The 26,201-nt window shown below is 48.0% G+C and overlaps 1 protein-coding gene and 2 pseudogenes across 2 annotated transcripts in view; 1 reads left to right on the top strand and 2 right to left on the bottom strand.

Moving 5' to 3' along the window:
- The window catches only part of LOC117193177 (putative phosphatidate phosphatase), a 39,598-nt gene extending 36,819 nt beyond the window's left edge, over positions 1–2,779 (bottom strand). Inside the window, exon 1 of one of the 2 annotated variants that reach the window (XM_033397915.1) lies at positions 2,639–2,779. The gene's annotated coding sequence lies outside the window, so the exon portion shown is untranslated. The remainder of the gene's footprint in view (positions 1–2,638) is intronic. The other variant, XM_033397914.1, reaches the window with a different exon arrangement.
- A 2,505-nt stretch (positions 2,780–5,284) lies between these two features.
- On the top strand, positions 5,285–7,842 carry LOC117193766 (annotated as a pseudogene).
- A 3,418-nt stretch (positions 7,843–11,260) lies between these two features.
- LOC117193598 lies at positions 11,261–12,856 on the bottom strand (annotated as a pseudogene).
- Between the last annotated feature and the right edge of the window lie 13,345 nt (positions 12,857–26,201).

Raw genomic sequence — 26,201 nt, 5'->3', positions numbered from 1 at the left:
ATCAATCTGCCAAATCATATCCATCTTTCAACTTAAGGCTATTTATATTATTCAATGATCTTTCCACGGGGCAATAAATTTCACGCGTTTAGCATATCAAAGGATATGTCATGTTCACCGGGATTACAAGATCAACACGAAGGAGAGGCAGTTGAAGGTCTTTCCCTCCCACTCTCCCTCTCCTTTACCACTGAACATTTGCATAAACAAGTTGAACGATTAACCGATCTCGGGCAACGACCACAAGCTGAGCCTTCTCCTCTCCAAGACTGCCTCTAGCCCTCCCCTCCGCCTCGGCCATTTTTATACCCGATACTCAAAATGAGTATTGGGGTATATTAGATTTGTGGTAAAAGTGGATGTGTGTAACGTCCAGAAGGAATCGTTTCCGACCCCATAAAGTATATATATTCTTGATCAGCATCAATAGCCGAGTCGAATGAGCCATGTCTGTCTGTCCGTCTGCCCGTCTGTCCGTCCGTCCGTCTGTCCGTCTGTCCGTCCCCTTCAGCGCCTAGTGCTCAAAGACTATAAGAGCTAGAGCAACGATGTTTTGGATCCAGACTTCTGTGATATGTCACTGCTACAAAAATATTTCAAAACTTCGCCCCGCCCACTTCCGCCCTCACAAAGGACGAAAATCTGTGGCGTCCACATTTTTAAAGATACGATAAAACCAAAAACGCAGAATCGTAGAGGATGACTATATGTTTTAGAATGTAAGATCTCAACCAGATCGTATAATTATTATAGCCAGAATCAAGAAAACAATTTCATTCTTTCTCGCTCTGTCTCTCTCCAACACACAGGTTTCATGGTCGGTTTTGCCAATTGCAAAATATGAGTTCAAGGATCTCAGAACCTATAAGAGCCAGAGCAACCAAACTTGGTATCCACACTCCTGTGATATCGGACCGTGACCGTTTCGTGTCCAAATTTCGCCTCACCCCCTTCCGCCCCCGCAAAGGACGAAAATCTGGGGCATCCACAAATCTCAGAGACTATTAAGGCTAGAGTAACCAAATTTGGTATCCGCACTTCTGTTAGATCTCACTATAAAACGTATATCTCAGAATTTCGCCCCACCCCCTTCCGCCCCCACAAAGGACGAAAATCTGTTGCATCCACAATATTGCACATTCGAGAAAACTAAAAACGCAGAATCATAGATAACGACCATATCTATCAGATTGCTGAATCTGGACCAGATCAGATAATTTTTATAGCCAAAAGGAACAAATCAATATGCATTAGCTACGCAGCGTCCGACGTCACGCTCAGACTGATTTTCTGTCAGACTGTTTCTCTCGCACGCACTCTTTGTCGTGTCGTTTAATATTAGCAGCGTCTGCCGGAGGGGAGCCATACTGACTTAGTATCGGGTATAACTGTAGAGTTGCGGTGTCCGCAGCAACTCACAACGTTCCCCCTCGTTTGATATCTTTTCTGGAATACATATTTCAGACAGCACATGGCGCGAATTAAGGTCAAGCTGCTTTATCCAAGATGAATTTAAAAATCAAGATACGCATATATATCGCCAAGTGTAATAATCATAATTTATATAAACAGCAGGAGAATGGCCGGGTGGCCACAAGTGACTTTCCATTGGAATATGGAAATTCAAACTCATCCAAAAAGAGCCCCACGTTCAATTATACAATCCATGGATCCATGGGTCGTCTCAAATTCAGGCAGACAACCTGTCGACGCGTCGACGGAAGGAAAATCGATGCCAGTCCCACCAAAACCACCGAACCCACCGGTGTATGTAAAGTGCATGTTTATTTGCTTTGTTAAGGAACATTTTTTCAATGCACTTTTATTCCGGCTCAGATCAGCAGAAGTTGGCCACCATTTACACGCGCCTGACAACGAAATCGAATACTACAAAATACGTTGAGGTGGCAAAATATATTGGTAGGAAAAAGAGTTGAGTTGCTAGCCGTAATATGAGAGGCGATGGTTGTTTTTATGGAAAAGAGGAACCCGCCATTGACTGGGGCTTTTCTCTACTGGACTGTGAAGCTTATTTCTTGAAGAAAGTCACAATTTACTACTCCAGAAATCGGAAAGTGATTTTTGTAAAAGGAATCGTATGAATCTACTATTATAGCTTTCAGTATAAATAATGTGATGTTTTAGTAGGAAAAATCTCCCCATAGCTTGCAAAAATCCCTCAAAAATAATTGATGGACAGGGAGCAATGCAAACTATTTGATTTTGAATAATATTGAGACTTCCATCACAATTCCAATCCGAATGTTTATTGGACGAATCTTGTAATGGCTTATACTTTGGCACATGGCCAATACAGTTTCCCATGCCACGATCTGGCAGTGAGCAAGTGGAATTTCCTTTCCCTTTCCAGTTTTTTCACCTGCAAAACGTATGAATTTCCACACAATCACACTCACCCACTGGCACACATTCGATATGCATTTGATTTTCATTTGTTTATGTGACCGCCAAATTTGGAGGCGGTGGAGCACTTTTGTGTTTGCCGGCCAAGCCAAGCAAATCAATAAAATCCTGAGGTAACAAATATGGCTATATCCATCCGCTCCATGAATAATTCGGCGCCACAAATAAACACTTTCTTTGTATATTTCTGCGTAGTTTTGTATAATTGATTTACCTTTTGCCGAAGAAACGTAAATAAATGCGAAACCTTTTCGTTAAGCAGGCCTTGTTGGCGCCGTCATCGTTAGGTCTGATTTGTACACTTCTTTTAAACAATTCGATTTCCCACGAATTGAATATCAGCACTGGTATTATATAGTATACGACCGATTCGTAGTGGGATCTGTCAGAGTTAGCGGGACACAGAATCAGAAATGTATACACATCCGAGCACGAAAGCAGAAAAAAGGCGAGTGTGGAGATAAGATTGCCGTTTGCCACTCAGATGCCAGTGTTTCAGTCGCAGGCGGAACGAGAATTGCGACAGAAGAGAGCAGAGAATAAATACTCTCTCTGTTATCGCAACGAAACGTTATGGAAGTGGAATGCAGAAAGGAGATTTATAGAAGAGCTTTTGTAATGGTCTTTTAGGCAGGGTTTTCTTGGGCAACATTGCGGCGGCAACATTCAGCGGTTTTCAATAAAACCATTTATAGCTTGCGTAATCTGGTTGTAAATACTTATCTCCATTATGTTATTTCGTGTTATGGCTATGGGGAGCATCCCTTACAGCCCTAGAAAGCTCATTAGTCATAAGTCTACTAATAAGTTCAATAATTAATTATACCCGATACTCAAAATGAGTATTGGGGTATATTAGATTTGTGGTAAAAGTGGATGTGTGTAACGTCCAGAAGGAATCGTTTCCGACCCCATAAAGTATATATATCTTGATCAGCATCAATAGCCGAGTCGATTGAGCCCTGTCTGTCTGTCCGTCCGTCCGTCTGTCCGTCTGTCCGTCCCCTTCAGCGACTAGTACTCAAAGACTATAAGAGCTAGAGCAACGATGTTTTGGATCGTGATAGACTTCTGTGATATGTCACTGCTACAAAAATATTTCAAAACTTCGCCCCGCCCACTTCCGCCCCCACAAAGGCGAAAATCTGTGGCATCCACAATTTCGACGATACGAGAAAACCAAAAACGTAGAGTTGTAGAGAATGACCATATCTTTCAGACTGCGAAATCTGAATTGGATCGTATCAATATTATAGCCAGCATCAAGAAAATTTCATTTTTTCTCGCCCTGTCTCTCTCTAACACACACGTAGCATAGGCGGCTTTGCTTAGAGTAAAACATTAGCGCCTAGATCTCAGAGACTACAAAAGCTAGAGCAACCAAATTTGGTATCCACACTCCTAATATATCGGACCGAGACGAGTTTGTTTCAAAATTTCGCCACACCCCCTTCCGCCCCCGCAAAGGATGAAAATCTGGGGATATTCACAAATCTCAGAGACTATTAAGGCTAGAGTAACCAAATTTGGTATCCGCACTCCTGTTAGATCTTACTATAAAACGTGTATCTCAAAATTTCGCCCCACCCCGCCCACACAAAGAACGAAAATCTGTTGCATCCACAATACTGCACATTCGAGAAAACTAAAAACGCAGAATCATAGATAATGACCATATCTATCAGATTGTTGAATCTGGATCAGATCAGATCATTTTTATAGCCAATAGGAACAAATCAATTTGCAGTGGCTACGCAGCGCCCGACGTCACGCTCAGACTGATTTTCTGTCTCTCTCGCACGCACTCTTTGTCGTGTCGTTTAATATTAGCGGCGTCTGCCGGAGGAGAGCCATACTGACTTAGTATCGGGTATAACCGTAGAGTTGCTGTGTCCGCAGCAACTCACAACGTTCCCCCTCGTTAATTTTACAATCAATGTGAGCCCTCTCTCTAATGGAATTTATCAAGGATTCAATACAATAAAGACCATCACAAGAACCTACAACACCTTTGCATCCACCCTCCAACCCTTAAAAGTTCTTTCCGAAACTCTATCCACTGTTCCATTCCCAAATCGTGGACTGATCAGAGAGAGCGACAGAAAGCGAGAGAGAGAGTGCTACCACTACTTCTCTTCTTATACCCTGTACTAAAAGAGCATATCAGATCTGTGCAGATGTAAGCAACAGCCAGAAGGAATCCTTTGCGTAGGCAATTGGAAAGAGAGAGAGAGAGAGAGACAGGGAGATATTCGGATCATAACAGATTAACATTATAACATAACTAGCTTCCTCTCCTTCCCTGTTGTTTCTGTTTTCCATATCCCATGAGAAGCGCAGCGCAAGCCAAATTAAGAGACCCCTCCACCCCCTTTCCAATTTAACAAACAAATCAATCTTTCCCATAAATACAGAGAAAGAGAGATGGCGATGGTGGGCTGCTTTTCCAGTTTCATTCCATTTTCACCAGTCGAGCGGTTGGCATCGGTGCATGTCGCTTTCATTCGGTTAACGGTACGTCTTCGTGAGGTTTCGATCGTCGGTATTCCCGAGAGTGCGCAACGCATAGAAAAGTAGCAACAAGAACATCTTCGGAGAGGAGAGAAAAATGTGCAAGCAAACACACAAAAATCGAGTGCGAATGGAGAAATGCAAGTGCAAATAATGGAACAGATTTTTTTGAGCGTACAAACAATGTATTGGCTTTACGCGTCGCCAGCAGTATTTGTTCAAAATTTTGACTCGGTCTTGGTCGATTGCAATCGCTCATCGCTTGCGCAATTCCCTTACCCACCAACTACTACCACTAACCACTCCCCTCGGAGCCGCTAAGAAAACGCCGACTTTACAGCATTATCGATAAGTTGGTGCAACCCAAAAATCAGCGACTGCCACCGCCACCGCCACCGTCGACGCTTATCACAGAAAGTGCCTTACTTTGTAAGACCCAACTGAATTATTCATTAGCACATATTCGAAGAAATCTCTCGGGTCGCGAGGATTATTCAAATATTTGTATCGCACTGTGCTAGTCCGTTTGTGTGTGTCTGCCGCTGATAAGATGACCACCAAAGCGGTGTCCAGGTGCAATAGATCCATAAATTGAGGCCACGTTCAAGCTCACTCCCAGTGCTCCCCCATTAGATAAAGCCTCCGATACCATACCCCCTCCTGATAACACCGCAGCCTCAGAATGAGCAGCCTGCGTCCGGGCAGCGTTTGCGATACAACGCCGCTGCAGCGCTTCGAGAGCCAGAGCAGCAGCGGGAAGGAGCCATCGTCAGCATCATAGCCGCCGCCGCTGCCGCTGCAGCCGCATCTTCGGCCACACCGACATCGACATCCAATCCCCACAATCTCAACAACAACAACAATGTAAAACTTGATTTACAGCTGCCGACATTCGTTGGAAGCTCGGGCCCAGGCCTAGGAACTGGACTGGTAACCGGACCGGGATCCATTGTCCCCGGCAAGAGGCTGCTGCGAGGTCCGAAGAAGATTATTGGACGTATTCTGCTGGACTTGTGTATGCTTAGCTGCGGTAAGTGGGGGAATTTGAATAGAATCGAGGGGAAAGGGGCCTCTCAGGGCAGACATCAAAGTGTAGGAGCTACAGGAAGTGCTATATAACTTCCTGTTAGAAATATGTTCTCTTATAACAAAGAGTGGTTATTGATGGCCTTTAATAGATGGTAAAGGCAAATATAGGTAGGATAGTTATACAGGAATCGAAATAGGTTCCAGTAGAGATTTTCACTACACTCTGATTTAAGAGAGAGAGAGAACTTTAAACTTTTAAAAATAAAAACTTCATAATGCATTTTTTAAAAAGAAACCCCATTCGAGTTGCTCCCATTTTCAGTGAAGAATGGTTTTCTTTTCTAATCTAAGTTCCGAATAAATCAATTCTGATGGAGGGAGCTCTAGCACAATAGCCTCTCCATCACGGCTATCACTTCTGCCCCCTTTCACACGTTTTATGATCTATTATCATGTGGCAGCAATTGATCTCTTGCACTTGCAAGTCATTCCACCCATGCCACTTCTGAATCAATCACGCAGCCGCCTAAGATGTTGTCTGGTGCGAGAATGGGCCACAGATGGGGTTCTATCTATTATACATACTGTATTTACCGTATGAGGTGAGCAAGCGCCGCATTGTTTCCTCTCTGAGGCTCAGATGCGAAATGAAAACATTTCCAAATTGTTTTAAAATGCTTCCAGCAGTGTTTATTGATGATGGTGTTCCCTTGTGGCTTTTCGTTGTATGTATTAGTGTTTCAATGTTTTAATAATGAACAGACAGTTTTCGACCAAGCAAACCCTAAACAGAAGAAAACCAAAAACATATTCGCGCATCGAGTTTGGTCTGATCTATTTTATTCAATTTGTGGCAAGTTCTCATTTAGCAGGGGGAGAATTTGATTAATTTGTACTCGTTTCCATGTAATAATCAGCAGCCACATAGTCATCATCACCATCAACATGGTCTGTGTTGTTTACCCAAGTCCAATTAAGGCTGGATCAGCAGACCTTGCTTTCATGAATTGGACACCATTGCGATTGCCCGCTGCTGGGCCACCCACTGGATGGGAAATCTCAAATAGCACTGGGCAGAATATCAAATACCACATGCTACATCCTTCCATGCTAGTGCCATGCCCTGATTTTCCATCTCTTTCCAGTGGGTCTGCCTATGCCGGGCTTTTCCTTGTGGTGCGAGCCCTTCAAGCGCGGCTTTTTCTGCAACGACACGTCCCTGAAGCATCCCTATAAGCACTCCACCATACGCAGCTGGATGCTGTACCTCATGTGTGGCGCTCTGCCCGTGGTTCTGGTTCATCATCCGATGAATGCCGGCCATTACATCGAAGAGTTTACCTGTGGGGCAGCGGACATGAATGCCAGGAGGATCAAGGATATGAGTCTATCGTTCCCCAGCGGGCATGCCAGTTTCGCATTCTATGCCATGCTCTATACAGCAGTAGGTTCTACTTGATGATTATTATAGAAACAACATCTATTAGTTAATATATTTTCGTGTTTCTCCCTGAAGATCTACTTGCAGCGCCGCATGCATTGGCCCAGGCTCAGAATGGTGCAACACTTCGTGCAGTTCCTGCTGCTCACGTTCGCCTGGTACACGGCCCTTACGCGCATCTCCGACTACAAGCATCATTGCTCCGATGTTCTGGCAGGAGCCGGCATTGGTATTACATATGCCATTATTGCCATTACCAAGATATGACAATGATTATAGTGGTTTTTAATCCTTGCTATGCTTTGCAGACCTCGACAATGTGGTAGGCAAGACGATTCTTTTGACGGGGGTTCCAAACCGCCGCTACCCACCGCGCTGGCCTGCGATCGATCGCTTTAAGATGTTTCATCTACTGGAAATTCAGTTTCAATTGATTTATAACTGGGCACAAAAACAAAATTAACTTTTGACAGACAGACGTTAGCATCTCTTATTCTGAGTAATGATTGGAGTTTTCTACGATACTGATTGAATGGAAGCCCCCAGTCAATTATTGTTTGGATTTCTGACAAAACAAAACTGATGCTCTCTCTCCCTCTCAGAATGAGTTATTGATCGTTCATGTTTAGGGGGTTTTGGTTTCTCAAAGGAGAGGGTTACATATGTACATACATAAATGAGAGAAGTCTATCATAGATGTAGTTTTAGACTCTCAATTATTCATAGCTGTGCTCTTTCAATCTTTAATCTTTTGAACCAATCTTTGCCGCTCTACATTCCAATCTATATAATTTTATTTATCATGAGACACTCCCCAGCTGAAGTTTTGAAATCGCAGACTTACCAATATCATGTGTTAAGATCTCAGTGAATTGTTGCGATATTATGACACACAAAACGAGCAATTTAAATCAAATTGCACAAGGAAGTGTCCTTGACGGGAGATATTAATTACCACGAACTATTGGAAACCCGATTGGCACTCTCTGGGTCTGTTCAAGAGAGGTACGTGTGGATATTGGAGCCGGTAGGCGCCAGATACGAGTAGCAGTCGAAAACTGGCCAGATCCAGTTGGGAGATCTCTGATCTATGGCTAATTAGAGATCGGTGGTGTGGTGCAGTGTAGTGCAGTGTCTGCGGTAGTCAGCAATTTGTGGTTTTTAATTACTCCGTGGCAAATGCCCCCCCCTGGACACCCCATCACCCCGATCAATTTTGCATATGATTTCCATATTAAACGAATTTATCGCCTGGGCCACTCAGCAAGTGAATGGACAGGAGTTGTATTTATGTACAAGGAGCTGCTGCTGATGCTGCCTCCTGATGCATCGCTCAATCAGGCAGTCGCACAGCCAAGTGGCACTCACTCACTTTGCATTAGGAACTGCTGTTCCGTACACCATCTTCTATGTACATTGTGGAACCATCCCGGCTATCAGCACTCAGGCCACTCAGACAGCCAGGAGATTGATGGCGGCCATAAAGCGTGGACGCCAGAACATCGTCATTCGCTGGAGTACCGCTGGATTGTACCGAATTTCTATGCAAGCCTTTCGACAATTAACACCATTTTTATTCCGCTTTTATCGCAGTAATTACATTTGATTCCCCCGTCCCCAAAGCATTTCCCCAATTCCCCAATACCCAAATTCTCAATTGCCCGCATCTGTTGTTCATTCTTTTTCTTGTTTTGTTTTTTATGCTTCTGATGTGGAGAGAGATTGGGGTTCCACGCGTGTCTGTCAATGGTTTCAAGTTTATGGAAAAATGCACCAACGCTTGCCTGGATTATCGTCGCTATATTTATCAAAGTACAAACCTATACTTGCCAACAGACACGACTCTGAGTGTCGCCCCACAGTTGCAGAAGCCACAAAGAGAGTGATCCGAAGAGGGGCAGTAACGAAATGGACGTTTGGCTAGCCAGCTTGCAATTTTCGATTCAGGCGCGAAATTCATTTCGAAGCATGCAAATTACAGCATCGCAAAAAACAAAAGGTATTTCGGATCTGTTTTTGGGGCGGAAAGCTACAAAGGGTACCTACATATAGACGATGGAAGGAGAGGTATACTGCATTTGGGGTAGGATTTTGTGACTGATAGTGAGTGGTGATGATTAATGGGCACACATCGAAGGAAAGCAATGACCAGTTCTTATGGTGATTCAGTTGTACGGTTATACGTTCTCTACCTATATCGAAACAGTCGTTCAATACTCGTAGACTCGTAGAAGACTTTAAAAACCTCCCATGTGTAGTCACTTCGGCCTTTTTACAGGGAATAAGCAGGCTGTGCTCTCTGCCACTTGCAGCCCACTTGTTCTAGCTGCAACAGCCAGTCGCATGGGCAGGCTGCTTTGTTGCAACAAAATTTTCCTGCGCCTCCAGGCAAAGGCCACAACTCATTTCTCTTGTGTCCGGAGCGGGGCATAAAAGGCGTTAAATTTGTCCAGCACGTACACGACCCGGGAGAGACGAGCAGGGGCAGGGGAGTAGGAGTAGGAGTAGGAGGATAGGGTGGCATGGCTGGCCAGCAGGAGGCCAGGACGTGGGCAGGCGTGGGTATTTCAATCAGCGAATCAGCGCTGACCGCAGCCCTGCCCCCTATGGACGTGCAACGTGTGCAACCGCACAATAGGTGGGCCCAGGGCCGACCCGAGCCGACTGACATGTCCAGCGTCGCCTACGTGAACAATTATTTATTTGACTTGTTTTGGTCCTAGTCCTCATTCTCTTGGTCTGCGTCTAGTCCTTGTCCCGATCGCTGTCCTGGCTCTGGAGGCGTTTGGAAATTAGTGACTTGGGCGGCTTTGCGACGTCTCTAAACGTTTATTAATGAGTTGCTGTCGGGATCCGAGATGCGATATGTGTCTGCCCCGAAAATCCATAAATCTCGGCCGCGCTTTTGCAGATCCCCGATAAGACCCTGGCATTAAGTCTTGGAGTGAATCAAATTTATGCGAATATTAGAAAAGTTACCCCCCTCTCTGGAGACCGTTCCTTTATGATGCATGCTAACAGCTTTTGTTGGATTCCTGTTCTTAGCGTTGCTTGAGATATTTCTATTTGAATACATACAATCGTTTCCCAGCAGTTGGCAAATGATGTCACGATCCGATCCCAAGTGTCACATAAATAATGCAGCCGTGGCAGCCACCCCTTTTGGCATGTTGCAGCTAATGACATGGCTGAATGGCTCACAGCAGGAGGAGGAAGGCCGGGCAGAGCCCACTTTAACACCTCTCTTTGAAATCGGACCGCTTCTCAACTATGGATCGGTTCGGCTCGTTTCGGTCCGTTCACAGGACTGGCTGTAGAGTCGGGATACGTGTGATGTATGGGATCGTGTTGGGTGGATATCTCGGGCCAATGTTTGCTGTTTGGACAGCTAACATGAGCGCGGAATAGATGGGCACATGTTTGGGCCATGAATTCCAGCCATTACGAGCAGATGAAAACAGATTACTTTTTTACTAATCCCAATGAAATTGCTTAACAATTTTAAGCAAACATTTTCATCTTATAGGTAAATGGGGCTATTTGTGGTCCGTGCCATTCTGGCCATTGGAACATTGGAATGAAAATTGCCATCAATTTTCTCGATGCTGGATCCTGGACAATCTTCGTTGTGCAAATTTTAATTGAATAAACACAGTGCAGCGGTTAGCCGTCTGTTTGCATTAAGAGTGCATTGCGGCCACCGATCAACTCTAATTAGCGGCAACAAGTCGAGACAAGCAAGAAAATGGACAACGGAAGCGTTCAATTATGCATGCCCCCCATGCCCCCATGCCCATGCCCCCAAGGTGGAGCCGCAGCTGCAGTCCTGGGCCCCATTCGGGGTATCAGGAATATTGTCATAGTCGTTTCTCGAGCAACACTTTTCTGCCTTTATCGATGCATATTCATCGATTTGCATACTGCCCGCTGGCCACGGGCCAAGTTGGTCAGCTCCCGCCTTCCCCTGCCCCTTCCGCTACCAGTTGTCCGTCATCCGCATTGGTGTTGGCCATTATTGTGCCCAGTTTTATGCCGGCAGTGCGTGATACGCTTTTCCTTATCGCAGCCCGTGATTTATATAAGTCGTAAATATATTTGCAATAATCGATCGATCGGTATCCAAATATGAGGCGTGACGACATATCATATCAATGTTCAGCGAACAGCTCTGCCATATGGCTGCTTCTGCTGCTGGCCGAGCACACACCCAGTGCCCAGGTAGGCGCGCTCCCGCTCTTGCTCACTGCGGCGACGGGCAGTCCGCTCCTCAGCCGTGTTCGTTATGTAGCTCTGGTGCCAATCACGATTGCGTCCCTAATACAAGAGTTTCCACCGGTGAATGGCATCGATTGAGCGACGTTGTAGTCGACGCGGTGACTCATCCTGGCGCAGTGCTTCTGCATGAGCTCCTCGTAAATTTGTCGATCCTCGCGTATGTTGTAGCCTACATCCTCGCGGTGGTTGGCCTCTGCCTGGCTGGTTGCAAGCTTCAGGTTCTGGCTGATTTGATCCTGAAGATCAGACAATTGTTTGCCGCGATTGGCTGTAGTTCCATTTCCCTCTTCCTCGCGTCATTCTCGGCACTCAAATCCAGGCTAAGGAAGAGACAATGATGCATCAACATGGCATTAAAGAGCTATCTACCTACGCCTCGGCGCAGGCCCGCTGCTCGGCGAGCACTTTCTGGTGGAGCTGTGTCTTCTGCTGCTGATCCCTGGCTAGATTCTCGGCCTGACACTGGCCCCCGATTAGGCGGCGCAGCTGCTGCTCGTACTGCCAGAGGATCTCCACGCAAGCCTGGCGCCGCCTCAGAGCCTGGCGATCCTCAATCTGCTGGAGCTGTGCCTGCTTGCTCTCGAACAGGATCTGTTTGGTTTGCATGTGGCGATGCGCCTCGGAGTTCTTGCTGCAAGGAGACAGGATTGGATTGGAGTGCAGCAATTGGGCTGCAAGGGAGACTCACATTTCCCGCTGCTGCTGCTTCACTTTCAGCAGCTCCTGCTCAGCCTCCTCCCGCTTCAGACGCTCCATGTGAATCCATTCGTGCCGTTTCCTTTCCGCCTCGTCGGCGCGTGCCCGCAGAAGTGCTGCCACCTCCTCGTCCACCTGCAGCGCCTCGCTGTGGAGCTGCACATAAAGCTGCCCGCGGCGGTCGTCCAAATCCTCTGACCATTCCCGCATTCGCTGTGCCACCTTCCAGCCGATTTGCGATTTGATAATTCGCCGGCTGGTGCGGTTAAGGAATTCGATGGTTTCCATGTCAAAGGATCGCTCTTAATTGATTCAACGCTTTGGAATGTTCAATGTTGTTTAAAAAAACAACTGCCGGAAACCTTGGTTGCATTTTGGCTGCTGCCAAGGACAACGGTAAATCGAAGAAAGTGAAATTCGGACTGGTGCATTTATATTTATTACATTAAATGCTTAATTTCTTTTCCACCGATATCTTGATCTATTTAAATTCTATTCCTTTAAATGATCTTTGCAATAACTGCCATGTATAATAAATGTAGAATTCATGTAATTTGACAGTCGATAACGCACACAATTACATCGATAGGCACACAATCACGTTCCAATCAGAATTGTTCGCCATTGACGGTATAACATGTTACACTTGGCTTGTTTCCCAGAGGGCAATGCCGGCTAGCTGTCGACCCCCCCAGGGCTGGGTAGTTCCCCTTGCCCGCCAAATGTAGACAAAAAAGGAGACATACTACTTCTCGGGACATCAAAACTAACAACAACCTAACAACAACAAAGAAAATCATAAACAGACGGCTATCAAGTGGGTGAAGCTTGGGTGTTATCACTTCGCGCGCCCGCCCTACCTGTGACCAAACACAACGTTCATTTTGGCCACCCTCTGCTGGAACGGTAACGGCTGGCCTAATCCATGGCTTACGCCACGCGTCCTCCCTCTATTTTAAATTTAATGCATCATGCTTAAATATATTTCCAAGCTTTAATAATCGTAAATTGACAATTTTATCTTTCTCATTAATAAATAGCTATACTCAAAATTATCACTAACCACTAAGAAACACCAAAACGTTCGACACAAAGGCAAACAAGGAAATAACTGCTGAAATTTCGTTCAACCAACAGGGATACCCTCACCCATACGTAATGGAATATGTGTAGTTGACTGGATCCAGTTTTACGGGAGTTAATTTAACTCGGGCCCCTACGGAGACTTAACCTACCAAGAGCTCTTGTTAAGGGTCCCCGGCACATAAACAATAAACAATATTTTTTTCACAAATCGCTCGACCAAATACGGTGGACTGATGGGACCCCCGCGTCACCCACTAAGGGTTAATCTTCTGGCACTGAACAGCTGATCGCAGATTTAGGTTCGTGAAAGGTGTTGGTGTTTTTACATATTTTTTTTCAATGTACGTTAAACGGTTTAAGCTAATACTAATTACTAAATAAAGGACAACACACGGAACAAAATAACATTTAATGTGGAACGGTGTTTGGAGTGCGGATTATGTTTTTTTTCTTTAAATTCAAACGACGTGGGCGATTGCTGGCCGTGGCCGGTCAGCCCTAAATTTATATAGGTCCGAGTATTCGTGTGCGCGTGTGTGTGTGTGAATAGGGTTTCGGGGTTTTTACTTGGTGAATGAGACCAAACGTGTGGCACGCACTGGAAGGCGATGCAACGATCGTGCGGTGTGGCTAGAATCGCCCTGGCAGCTAAATCGTCCTCTTTCACCCTCCCCTTCACACGTCCCGCGCTACTTGGCTCACACACCCGCAACTGGAACGAACTCACTCAGGTTCCGTTGGGCAGTCTTCTTCTCTGCAGTCGACTTTCTCGAACTCCAGTGTCCCTCTCCAGGAAACCTTCTGGCCCGGTTCTGGTGGCTATATTCCTTGCCGGCTGTTTGTAAAATTTTCTGCATTACAACCTATTTTATCGCCCGCCTTTTCTGTACTCACTTCAAACTTTCTGTTTTAAGCACAAAATTTCCAATTTCGACGTTACTCCGTCCACGCTCCACGATTTCTATAATCCAATCCACGTTTTCTAATATTTTCACTCCTATTTATCCCTTTTTCCCTTACTAATACATATAACTAATCCTATTCTCTTCCTTATATCCCCAGTGACGGCTCCAGCTCCCCCCGATGTCCCCATACACCATCGAGCCTCCCTGGACTTCCGCTAGATGGCGCGTCGCCCTCAGCCCTGGCCACCTATCGTTCAGGTGGGACTGGAACACCACCACGAGTATGTCGTCAGTCCCAGGAGGGACAACATACGCGTGGGCATGCCCACCGGATTCCGGAACACTATTGAGCACACGCCGGCGTGCCCTGCATTCTTCTGCCGCGCCCAACGTTCGCCACACCCACACCTGACTACATTCTCAGGTCTTTGGCGTGGTACACTCCTATGGGACGGCCGTTAAGGTCCTCCAGAGCATACGCGTTCTCTCCTACTGGCTTCACTACCCGGCATCGGATGAATTTGCGCGCGGACTTGGCATTAAAGCCTTTTCCGAAGTCACTAAGGACAAAATTTCGGCGGAATACCTCTTGTCCCGGCCTCGCGTAGAACCCCCGAGCTCGCTGGTTGTACCTTACCCTACTACGCTCGTATGCCTGATGTAAACCAGCTCGAATCCTCTCTTGGATGAGTTTTCGCTTGTCCTGACCCTCCAGCAGCGATTTGTCATGCTCGCCGATTGACCGCAGTCGCTTTGCCAGCTTCTAGCATGACCCATGCAAATACATTTGCTGCCCGAAGACTGCAAAGAACGGTGTTACGCCTGTCGCCTCGTGAACCGAGTTCCTAATAGCCAGTTCTATCTCCGGCAGATGCACATCCCAGTCCCGGTGATCGTCTTCCAGATACGCCCGAATCGCGCTGAGTACTGTGCGATTCACGCGTTCGGCTGCGTTACTCTGCGGAGAATACACTGGCGTCCTCATATGAGTGACTCCGAATGCATCGGTCATCTCCTTAAAAGTTTTCGAGACGAACTGAGCCCCATTGTCCGAGTGAATCATCTCCGGCACTCCAAACTTGTAAAACACCTCGTGAACGAGGAATCTTAACACTTCCTTTGCTGTGGCCTTGGTCATGGTCTTTAGGAATGTGCACTTAGAGAACTGGTCAACTACAATAAATATCCACGCCTGACCGTTCTTTGACCGCGGATATTTGCCCAAAAAATCAATATAAAGTTTTTGGAACGGGCGCTCAGTGACCACTTCTTGCCCCATCCCGACCTGCATCCGATAATTCGGCGCTTTCGACTCCTTGCACACGGTGCACCGTCGGATATAATCCCGCACCTCTATTGCCATGTTCGTCCAGTAAAACTGCCTACGCAATAAGTGCAAGGTTTTCGCGATTCCTCCGTGCGCTGTCTTCTCTTCCGAATGTGCTTTGTCTATCAACGCGGCCGTCAGCGAACTCGGAAACCACAATTTCCAGACGGCGCCCTCCAGTTGATCATCCAATCGTTCAAAGCGCATGCGCTTGAATATCATGCCGTCAACAATCTGGAGATCAGGTAAGCGGTCTTGGTTCTCTGTTATTTCCTTCCTTAACTCCTGATATTCTCCAGATTCAAACTCCACCGTTTCAAAACCCAGGATACTACTCGGATCCACTTCCAGCTCTTCAATACTGCGCGACAATGTGTCTGTTCTATGCCGAAATCGAAGGCCTGCAGTTGAAGGGACCAACGAGCTAAGCGACCATCCATGTTCTTCATGGTCATGAGCCATTTGAGACTGGCGTGGTCAGTTATGACTGTAAACGGCATAAGCTCTACGTACGGACGGAACTTAAGGATCGCCAAGAGGGCTGCCAGACACTCCTTCTCTGTCACCGAGTAGTTTTTTTGGTGGCAATTCAGTTTGGCAGAGAAAAACGCTATAAGCCTCTCGTTCTGCTCGTCATCCCGTTGGAAGAGTACGGCTCCTACCCCATAATGTGAGGCGTCGCACTGTAAGTAGAAGTGCCGCTTGAAATCCGCGTGTACCAGGACTGTTGCCGAGGTGAGTGCAGCTTTTAGCTCCCCCATGGCTCGTTTTGCCTCCTCCGTCAATTTAAACTTTCCATTTCCCGACTTTTTCAGGGCGTCTGTGAGCGGACCGGCCATCTCAGCATAGTTTTTCATAAAGCGCCGGTACCAGCCCGCAGTTCCCAGGAAACTACGCAATTCTCGAACAGATCGCGGCTCGGGAATGCGCAAAATGGCCGACACACGATCCGGATCCATCTTCAGTGCTCCTTCTCCCACTATAAATCCCAGGTATTTAATGTTTTTATAGCAAAAATGAGATTTTCTCAGCCATATCGTTAAATTTGCTTCTCGTAGACGCTCGGCAACATGTCGCAGAATCTTCACGTGCGTTTGGAAGTCCTCAGCTATAATCAGCAAGTCGTCGAGATACGCATAGACGTTTGAACGCATCTCCACCGGAATCACCTTATCGACCAGTCTACATAGGCGTTGTGCGGCGTTGCAGAGGCCAAAGGGCATCATACGGAACTGGTACAGAGGCCGTCCTGGCACCGTGGACGCCGTATATGGTCGACTCTGCTCGTCCAGCTCGATTTGCCAAAAAGCGAATTTTAAGTCGACGCTGGAGATATATATCGTCTGATCGAGACGCGACAAAATCCCCTCGATGCTAGGAAGTGGGTAAGCGTCCTTGATGGTTACTTTGTTGAGCTTTCGGGCATCGAGACAGAAACGATTTTTGCCCGGCCTTCGCACCACGGTGGTACGGTTGCTCCACGGACTATCACTGTACTCGATGACTCCAAAAGCCAACATTTTGTCCACCTCACCACACACCACATCGCTGCATCGCTGGCGACAGCGGGTAATGTAGATCCTTCACAGGCTCGGCCTTCTCCACCAACTGAATTTTGTGAGTCTCTCTCGACGTCCTCCCCAGGCCTACGGCTACCTGATCCAATGCTGCCTTTTGCTCTTCTGACAACTCCCATTCTTCCTGCACTATCTCCTTCTCCGGGCCTTCCACATAGTGAGCGACTTGATCAGCCAGCACTTCTTCCACTAACCTGTGAGATGCCCCTACTGGACCTTCTCCCATCACCTCAGGAGCCAATGAGAATACCCGCCAAAATTCTACTCGGCCAACGATTGCGCGATCTTCCCCATTCGCTACCATCACTATCGAAGAATATCGACGAGCCTCCACGCCCAGCTTCTCCAGGAATTCCTGCCCATTACACTCTAGCATGCTGTGTGTAGCGCCTGAATCTAACAGGCCTCGCACGGACTCGACCATTATAGAGATTTCTGCGAAAACTCTCGGGTCTTTCTTGCAACAACGCTTTACTGAAGCAATCACCTGCCTCCTCATAGCTCTCCTTTGCTTAAACCGGGATCTCGCCTTTCTCACCCGCACCAACAGTGCTCGCATACCATCCACTCGTAGTTCAGAAAATATTCTATTTCGGGCTTCTAAATAATTTCTTAAGCACTCTTCATATGATAAGTTCCTTAACCTAGCATGCAAATTACGTCTATCTAATTCATTTTTATTTTCTGCTACTTTCTCTGCGCAGGCCCCTTCTGTGAGCGTGATTCGCCTGCTTGGATCGCAGCCCTCTTCACGTTTCCCGCGCAATTCGGACAGGTTGGACAATATGCATCGGGCTTTCCACACCGATAGCAGAAAATTCGCCTCTCCGATGCCATACAGTCCCTAAAGCCATGATCGGTCTGCCCGCAGTTCCAGCAAATCAACTTCTGTGGAACCCGCTGTGTCACTTGCGCTTCCTCAATGACCTCTGCCTCTTCATCGCTAATCGACCGATCCTGCGCGACCTCGCTGACGTTCGCATTCGCCCCGCGACCATAGTTTGTGGCTTTTGGTGCTCCTCGCCACGAAGATCGAGCCTTCCTCTTCAGATGTGCCTCTATTTCCACGCACTCATCCCGCAGTTGGTCTAAGGAATAAACCCGTAAGCCGTAGACGAAACTCGCTATCTCATCTGTGAGTGCCTTTTTGACGATTTTTACCATCTCCTTTTCAGGTGGTGGCATCTCCAACCTCGACGCGAGCTTTCTCATGACATGGAAAAAGTCTTCCACACTCTCGTTTGACCGCTGCATTCTTTCTCGCAGTTCTCTCATGCGGTCGAACTCGGACGCCGTGCCTCGGAAACGTGCAATTAAGTCGCCCCTTAGTTCCTGCCAAACACCACCGCCATGATCACGGATGTACTGCCAGTACAATTCCAGCGCGTTTCCTGTAACCAGGTGATGAAATCCCTTTAGAACTTCATCCCACGGACAGCGGCTTTGGGCTTGTAGGAATTCAATTCGGAACACAAAATCCTCGACTGTCATTTTGTTGCTGTCTCCGTCGAACGTCACGTCCCATTTTTTGACTCGGCCCCACCGTGGCCAAGGTCTATAACCCGGGGGATTTGGATGCGGATCTTCTCGAGGAATCCCACCAGCTCTCCTACTCTCGCCACGACCCTGACCCGAGTATCTGAGTGCTATCGGGTTTCGCCAATTTCGCGCTTGATGCCCACCCCGTTGATGCTCCTCACTGGATGCGGTCGGTCCTACTCCTGAAGACGGTTCCGGACCAATACCACCTCGCCCCGAGCGAGCCAAAAATGGTTTTGGTGGCGGAATCGGCGCATCAGTCGTGCTAGACGGCTTACTTTTCGGGATTGCTCCTCGATACTCCTGCTCGTGGTGAACCTCCTCCCGCTGCGGTTCCTTCTGCTGCTGCAGCTGTCTAACCGGCTGGAGTACCTCGTTGAGTTGGTGCATCATCTCGATAAACCCCTTACGCAACTCCTCCTGTAACACCCGACTAATCGAGTCAGTGTTCGCTGCCCTGTGTGTCGCATGAGCCTGAGCCAACGATACGTTGACTGCTGATGCCAGTTCGGAAGCAAGCGTGGGTGTAGGATCGGACATTGGCCATTCTTCTGACCTGGCCTGGACCGGTGCTCTCGGCAACCCACCCACAGCTCCAAGTTCCTCCCGATCTTGATCAAACATCGCCCCTGACACTTCTCCTATCTAGTCCACTGTTTTGTTTACGCGTGATCGCGTATTATACTGTCGACTACCCCCTTCTTGTGGCATCTACACCGAGCCACACCAATATTACAAAAAAAAGTGAAACTCCTAAACTAGATAATATATATAAATAAAGAAATAAATAACCAAAGAAATAACTATGTAGCAAGAATAAATAACACCACGCTTCGGACCAATAAATACTCCGATAAATAAATAAATAAATACCGATATAAATATTGCGCCAACTAGCGCCGTTAACGAGATATATGCAATTAAATATTTGAATAAATAAATAAATAATAACATACGTGTATATTCGGTCGACACCTAAGACACTCAAACTTCAAATACATTCAACACAACCCAAAACCTAACAACAAAAATTCCTAACAGTTCTTCTTCTTCTTACAAGATTCATTAACCGCTCCAGTTTCTGCGCTACACTTGACAGTCGCCCTACGGATATCTTACAATTACGAACACCACCTTTGTGTGGCCTGTCATCTACTCTAGTCATCGCTCTAAGCGATGGCCGATAAACGAGAAGCCTCACGGTGTATGAGCTCACTTTGCTTGTGATTTGTTCCTGTCATCCATCTTACCGATCTGCCATGACAACAGATGCATCGAGGGTTGTCTTTACGACTCCCGGGCCACCTACTCCTCACCACCTCTCGGCAGACAGACAACAGGTTCAAAAACACGAAAGCGGCTTTGTTTTAAACAAACAGGTGCGAAACTACAATGAACATTTACCTACATGACTTACTCTAACTTATTCCAATATCACATTCCATCACAGATTTATTCGATATCACAGTCCACCAGGCAATGTGTCCGTCGCAAGCTCCCTGTCCATTTTTTTGTTGAACGGCAGTGACTTACGTTCACTTGCGACATCGAATAGCGACAAAATGTTCAACTGTAATTCGTAAGTCCCTATCACATATTTTATATATCCGTTAACTGCCTCCGTCTATCCATCCCTAGCATCAATCACCCCGCGCCATTAAGGACCAGCTTTACGCTCACCTTAAGCCTGCAGCAGCGACTTCTGCCGGGACAGCTAAACTGCACTTCGCGTGCTGTCGTCTTCTCCACTAAATTTCTTATTTTTTTTCATTCCCCTCATCTGCCTTTACCAGCCCGAGTGACATTTCTTGTAATACCACCCGAACCTGCGTCAGTCCAGATGCATGCGAATTCGAAAATAATCTTGGGCGCCATTTGTTACACTTGGCTTGTTTCCCAGAGGGCAATGCCGGCTAGCTGTCGACCCCAGGGCTGGGTAGTTCCCCTTGCCCGCCAAATGTAGACAAAGATGGAGACATACTACTTCTCGGGACATCAAAACTAACAACAACCTAAAGACAAAGAAAATCATAAACAGACGGCTATCAAGTGGGTGAAGCTTGGGTGTTATCACTTCGCGCGCCCGCCCTACCTGTGACCAAACACAACGTTCATTTTGGCCAAAATCTGCTGGAACGGTAACGGCTGGCCTAATCCATGGCTTACGCCACGCGTCCTCCCTCTATTTTAATTTACTGCATCATGCTTCAATATATATCCAAGCTTTAATAATTATAAATTGACAATTTCATCTTTCTCATTAATAAATAGATATACTCAAAATTATCACTAACCAAAAAGAAACACCAAAACGTTCGACACAAAGGCAAACAAGGAAATAACTGCTGAAATTTCGTTCAACCAACAGGGATCCACAAAGTGGATCCAATTTTACGGGAGTTAATTTAACTCGGGCCCCTACGGAGACTTAACCTACCAAGAGCTCTTGTTAAGGGTCCCCGGGACATAAACAATAAACAATATTTTTCCACAAATCGCTCGACCAAATACGGTGGACTGACGGGACCCCCGCTTCACCCACTAAGGGTTAATCTTCTGGAACTGAACAGCTGCTCGCAGATTTAGGTTCGTGAAAGGTGTTGGTGTTTTTACATATTTAGTTCAATGGCCAAGATTTTACGTTAAACGGTTTAAGCTAATACTAAATACTAAATAACGGACAACACACGGAACAAAATAACATTTAATGTGAAACGGTGTTTGGAGTGCGGATTATGTTTTTATACCCGATACTCAAAATGAGTATTGGGGTATATTAGATTTGTGGTAAAAGTGGATGTGTGTAACGTCCAGAAGGAATCGTTTCCGACCCCATAAAGTATATATATTCTTGATCAGCATCAATAGCCGAGTCGATTGAGCCCTGTCTGTCTGTCCGTCTGTCCGTCCGTCCGTCCGTCCGTCCGTCCCCTTCAGCGCCTAGTGCTCAAAGACTATAAGATCTAGAGCAACGATGTTTTGGATCCAGACTTCTGTGATATGTCACTGCTACAAAAATATTTCAAAACTTCGCCCCGCCCACTTCCGCCCCCACAAAGGACGAAAATCTGTGGCATCCACATTTTTAAAGATACGATAAAACCAAAAACGCAGAATCGTAGAGGATGACTATATGTTTTAAAATGTAAGATCTCAACCAGATCGTATAATTATTATAGCCAGAATCAAGAAAACAATTTCATTCTTTCTCGCTCTGTCTCTCTCTAACACACAGGTTTCATGGTCGGCTTTGCCAATTGCAAAATATGAGTTCAAGGATCTCAGAATCTTTAAGAGCCAGAGCAACCAAATTTGTTATCCACACTCCTGTGATATCGGACCTTGACCGTTTCGTGTCCAAATTTCGCCACACCCCCTTCCGCCCCCGCAAAGGACGAAAATCTGGGGCATCCACAAATCTCAGAGACTATTAAAGCTAGAGTAACCAAATTTGGTATCCGCACTCCTGTTAGATCTCACTATAAAACGCATATCTCAAAATTTCGCCCCACCTCCTTCCGCCCACACAAAGGACGAAAATCTGTTGCATCCACAATATTGCAGATTCGAGAAAACTACAAACGCAGAATCATAGATAATGACCATATCTATCAGATTGCTGAATCTGGATCAGATCAGATCGTTTTTATAGCCAAAAGGAACAAATCAATTTCCACTGGCTACGCAGCGCCCGACGTCACGCTCAGACTGATTTTCTGTCTCTCTCGCACGCACTCCTTGTCGTGTCGTTTAATATTAGCGGCGTCTGCCGGAGGAGAGCCATACTGACTTAGTATCGGGTATAACTGTAGAGTTGCGGTCTCCGCGGCAACTCACAACGTTCCCCCTCGTTTTTTTTATACCCGATACTCAAAATGAGTATTGGGGTTGTGAGGAACCGTGGTTCCCACAGGCCGAATTCGACCAAAGCATAGCCGGATAGAGGCGGTGGGACGGTCGGATAAAGGCTGATGGCTGGCTGGATAAGGCGAAGGTCAGCCCAGATACCCACGGCTAGCCGTATGCGGCGAAGAGGCCAAGGGCCCCGAGAGGAGAAGTGTCCCGCTCTCGGAGCAAGAGAAACGCGAGAGGCAGAGGAGACGGCGGGATCGGGCCGGCAGCGATCCGACGCATGACCAAATAGGGGCATGGGATCACGCCACCGGCCAGGCCCCGTTACGAAGGCCGTGGAAACCAGGAGACGGCGATGGAAAACTACCAACGCCGAGCCGGGGCCCGTCAAGGGGCTATAAAAGGAGGCTGCGGCAACGAAGCGGCTCTTTTTTTCCGTGGAGAAGTGATCGCGCGCGCACGTTGAAACCCCGCCGAAACGTGAGAGTAACACCCGGTACGGTTCGAAGAAGTGCAGTGAAGTGAATAACAACAGGAAGACAGGCCCCGCCTGCCCCCAGAGTGAGTCTAAGTTAAGAGGTGATCCACAGTTGACGGCGGAAGCTAAGAGGGGAGTGCGAGACGTGGAGTGCGGATTTGCGTGGCGGGCCAAAACAATAGCGGAGGTCAAACTGCCCCAATCAACAGCCTCAACGCTGCCACACCCGACGATAGCCCACGCTTGGTGGAGATCCATAGATAAGCTGAATTGTAGCATCTAGCACTAAGTCCTAATATAAGTACGAATAAAGAGAGATTCGATTAAAGAAAAGGAAGGTCTAATCATTTGTCGTTGGGGGCAACAATAAAAATACGTTGCGACGAATCGGCCGACCGCTGAGCGAGCCCAGCAAACTCAAGCGAACCAAGAAGCAGGTCCGTTACAACTGGCGCCCAACGTGGGGCCTACAACGACAAATAGTAGGACAAAGGGAGGAGAAATATAGATGAGAGAATGGGGAAGGGACAATGGATCCACCGGTTGAGAAAGGAGGAGCTTGTCCAATGCGGCCACGCCTTCGGCGTGCGGCTGGAGGGCACAGTGGACGAAATGAGAAGACCATTTAAGGAGTGGATGAGGGAACACGAAGATGAGTCGGAGTGGGCCGATCTGATATGGGAGTGTCGGGCGGACAGGTCCTCGCCGACACCCCGGGCGGACGACAAACAAGCCGCGTACGAGCACCCGGCACCCCCACCCGGCGCAACCGCGGCGACGCTGTGGAGGTCCCCAGTCGACATACAGAGAGAATTGATAGCGAGTCTCTCAGTGCCAATACCGGAACGCTCGCACACGGGGACGCCTAGCAGGCCCCGCCACCAAGGAAGGGATCGAAGCCGAGAGACCGAAAGAGGGAGAACCGACCCAGCCACAATACGGCCAGCACACCTGGACTACGCTAGAGTGGCGAAACAGGTGAGAGAGTGGTCGTTCCGGTTCGACGGGACGACGAAGCCTCTCGAGTTCTTGGAGCAGGTCGAGTGGTCCGCCGAGACGTACGGTCTGGATCCGGATCTGATCCCAAGGGCGATGCCGGAGCTGCTAAAAGGGCGGGCGCTGATGTGGTTCGTGGCGAACAATCGACAGTGGAGAACGTGGAAAGAGCTCTCGTCGAGCTTCCAGGCTTACTTTCTGCCGCGGGGATACTTTGAGAAGTTGCTGCAGGAAGTGAGGATGCGGAAACAGAAATGGGGCGAGCCATTCAAAGAGTATATGGTAGAGATGCAGACACTTATGCGACCCCTGAAATGTCCCCAAGAGGAGCAGACGGAGCTGATTCGTGAGAATAGCATGCCCGATCTGAGAGCGTATATGAGGCCGCACCGGTGCAAGGACCTCGACACCATGATGGAACTGGCAGACGAGTTCGAGGCGTTGGAGAGGGACCGCCTAGAGTTCCAACGGGAGAATCCAACCGTGAAAGCCCGGGCAGCGAATCCCTTCCACAAGCCAGCCGAGACGACGGCCTGTCGGCGATGCAAGGACGGCCCGCTGGACGGAGCAGCACTTGAGGAGAGGGGAGAGCGTGTCATTAGGCCGACACCGACCAACGGCAATATCGAGAACGGATATGTCAAGAATCCGGCCCAGGCGTGCCGAAGGTGTGGGAGCGCGGATCATTGGAGCCGGGAGTGCAATGGCCGACCTCTCACCTACTTCTGGAGATGCGGAAAAGTGGGCACCTCGGCATGGCAATGCTGCAGGAAGACGGGAAACGCCCCGCGACCCACGCCGCGGAGGGCCGTGCCAGGGTCGCAAGAAACGGTCCCTCAAGCCTAGTCGGCAGGCTGACCAGCGAGGAGGAACAGTTATCCGCAGTAGTGGAGGTCGCGGGCATGGAGCTGCAAGCCACGGTGGATACAGGAGCTACCAGCAGTTTCGTGAGCCGCGAGCTGGCGGACCGACTAAAGGGTGAAGGCCGGGAGGCGGCGGCAAGGAAAAGGGTGAGGTTGGCGGATGGCCATAGCCAGGAGGTCACGTGCCAGATTGAAACGAAGGTATGCTTTGGGAACAAGGAGATCCCAATGGTGCTACTCGTATTGCCGGGTGTGATTAATGAGTTAGTGTTGGGATGGGATTTTCACCGCGCGGTCGGGGCAGTGGTGACCTGTGCAGGGCACAGGGTGGTGATCCCTGCCCAAGATCGGGAACGAGGAGACCAGGAGGAAAGACTGTCCGTGGCGAAGGCCGAAGCTGGAGACACGGCTCCGGAGTCCGACAACGAAACGGACACGGCCCTAAGAATGGCCGCCAGAGGGGTGTCAGCGGGCATGAGGCAGAATAAGGGGGCGAGGGAAGAGCCAGTGGAGGAATTCTTAGCCCGAGAGTTAGAGGCATTTTCCAAGATCGAGGGGGTGTCTAATGTGGCGGTGCACACAATCACCATGAGTGACCCGCAACCGATTAAGCAAAGATATTACCCGAAGAACCCCAAAATGCAGGCCGAGATTAACCAGAAAGTGGACGAACTAGTAGAAATGGGATGCATAGAGCCGTCAAAGAGCCCCTACAGTTCGCCTATAGTGATGGTAAAGAAGAAAAATGGCAAATGGAGATTGTGCGTGGACTTTCGTCAAGTTAACGCGAGATCAGTAAAGGACGCGTACCCAATGCCCAGGATCGATTACATCCTCGATCAACTGCGGGAAGCGAAATTCATAAGTAGCCTAGATCTGAAGGATGGATATTGGCAGATCCCCCTGGCCGAGAGCAGCCGGCCGATCACGGCGTTCACGGTGCCCGGAAAGGGGCTATACCAATGGAAGGTGATGCCGTTTGGGTTACACTCCGCGTCGGCCACCTTCCAACGGGCGTTAGACCAAGGGATTGGGCCAGAAATGATGCCGAGCGCGTTCGCATACCAGGAGGACATAGTGGTCATCGGGCGAACAGAGGAAGAACACCGAAGAAACCTGAAAGAGGTGTTTCGACGGCTGCGCTTGGCGAACCTGCGGCTGAACGCAGACAAGTGCGAGTTCTTTAGGAAAGAGCTGCGGTA

The sequence above is a fragment of the Drosophila miranda genome (assembly GCF_003369915.1).
Source record: "Drosophila miranda strain MSH22 chromosome Y unlocalized genomic scaffold, D.miranda_PacBio2.1 Contig_Y2_pilon, whole genome shotgun sequence".
Lineage (NCBI taxonomy): Eukaryota > Metazoa > Arthropoda > Insecta > Diptera > Drosophilidae > Drosophila > Drosophila miranda.
This window is presented reverse-complemented; position numbering and strand designations above follow the sequence as displayed.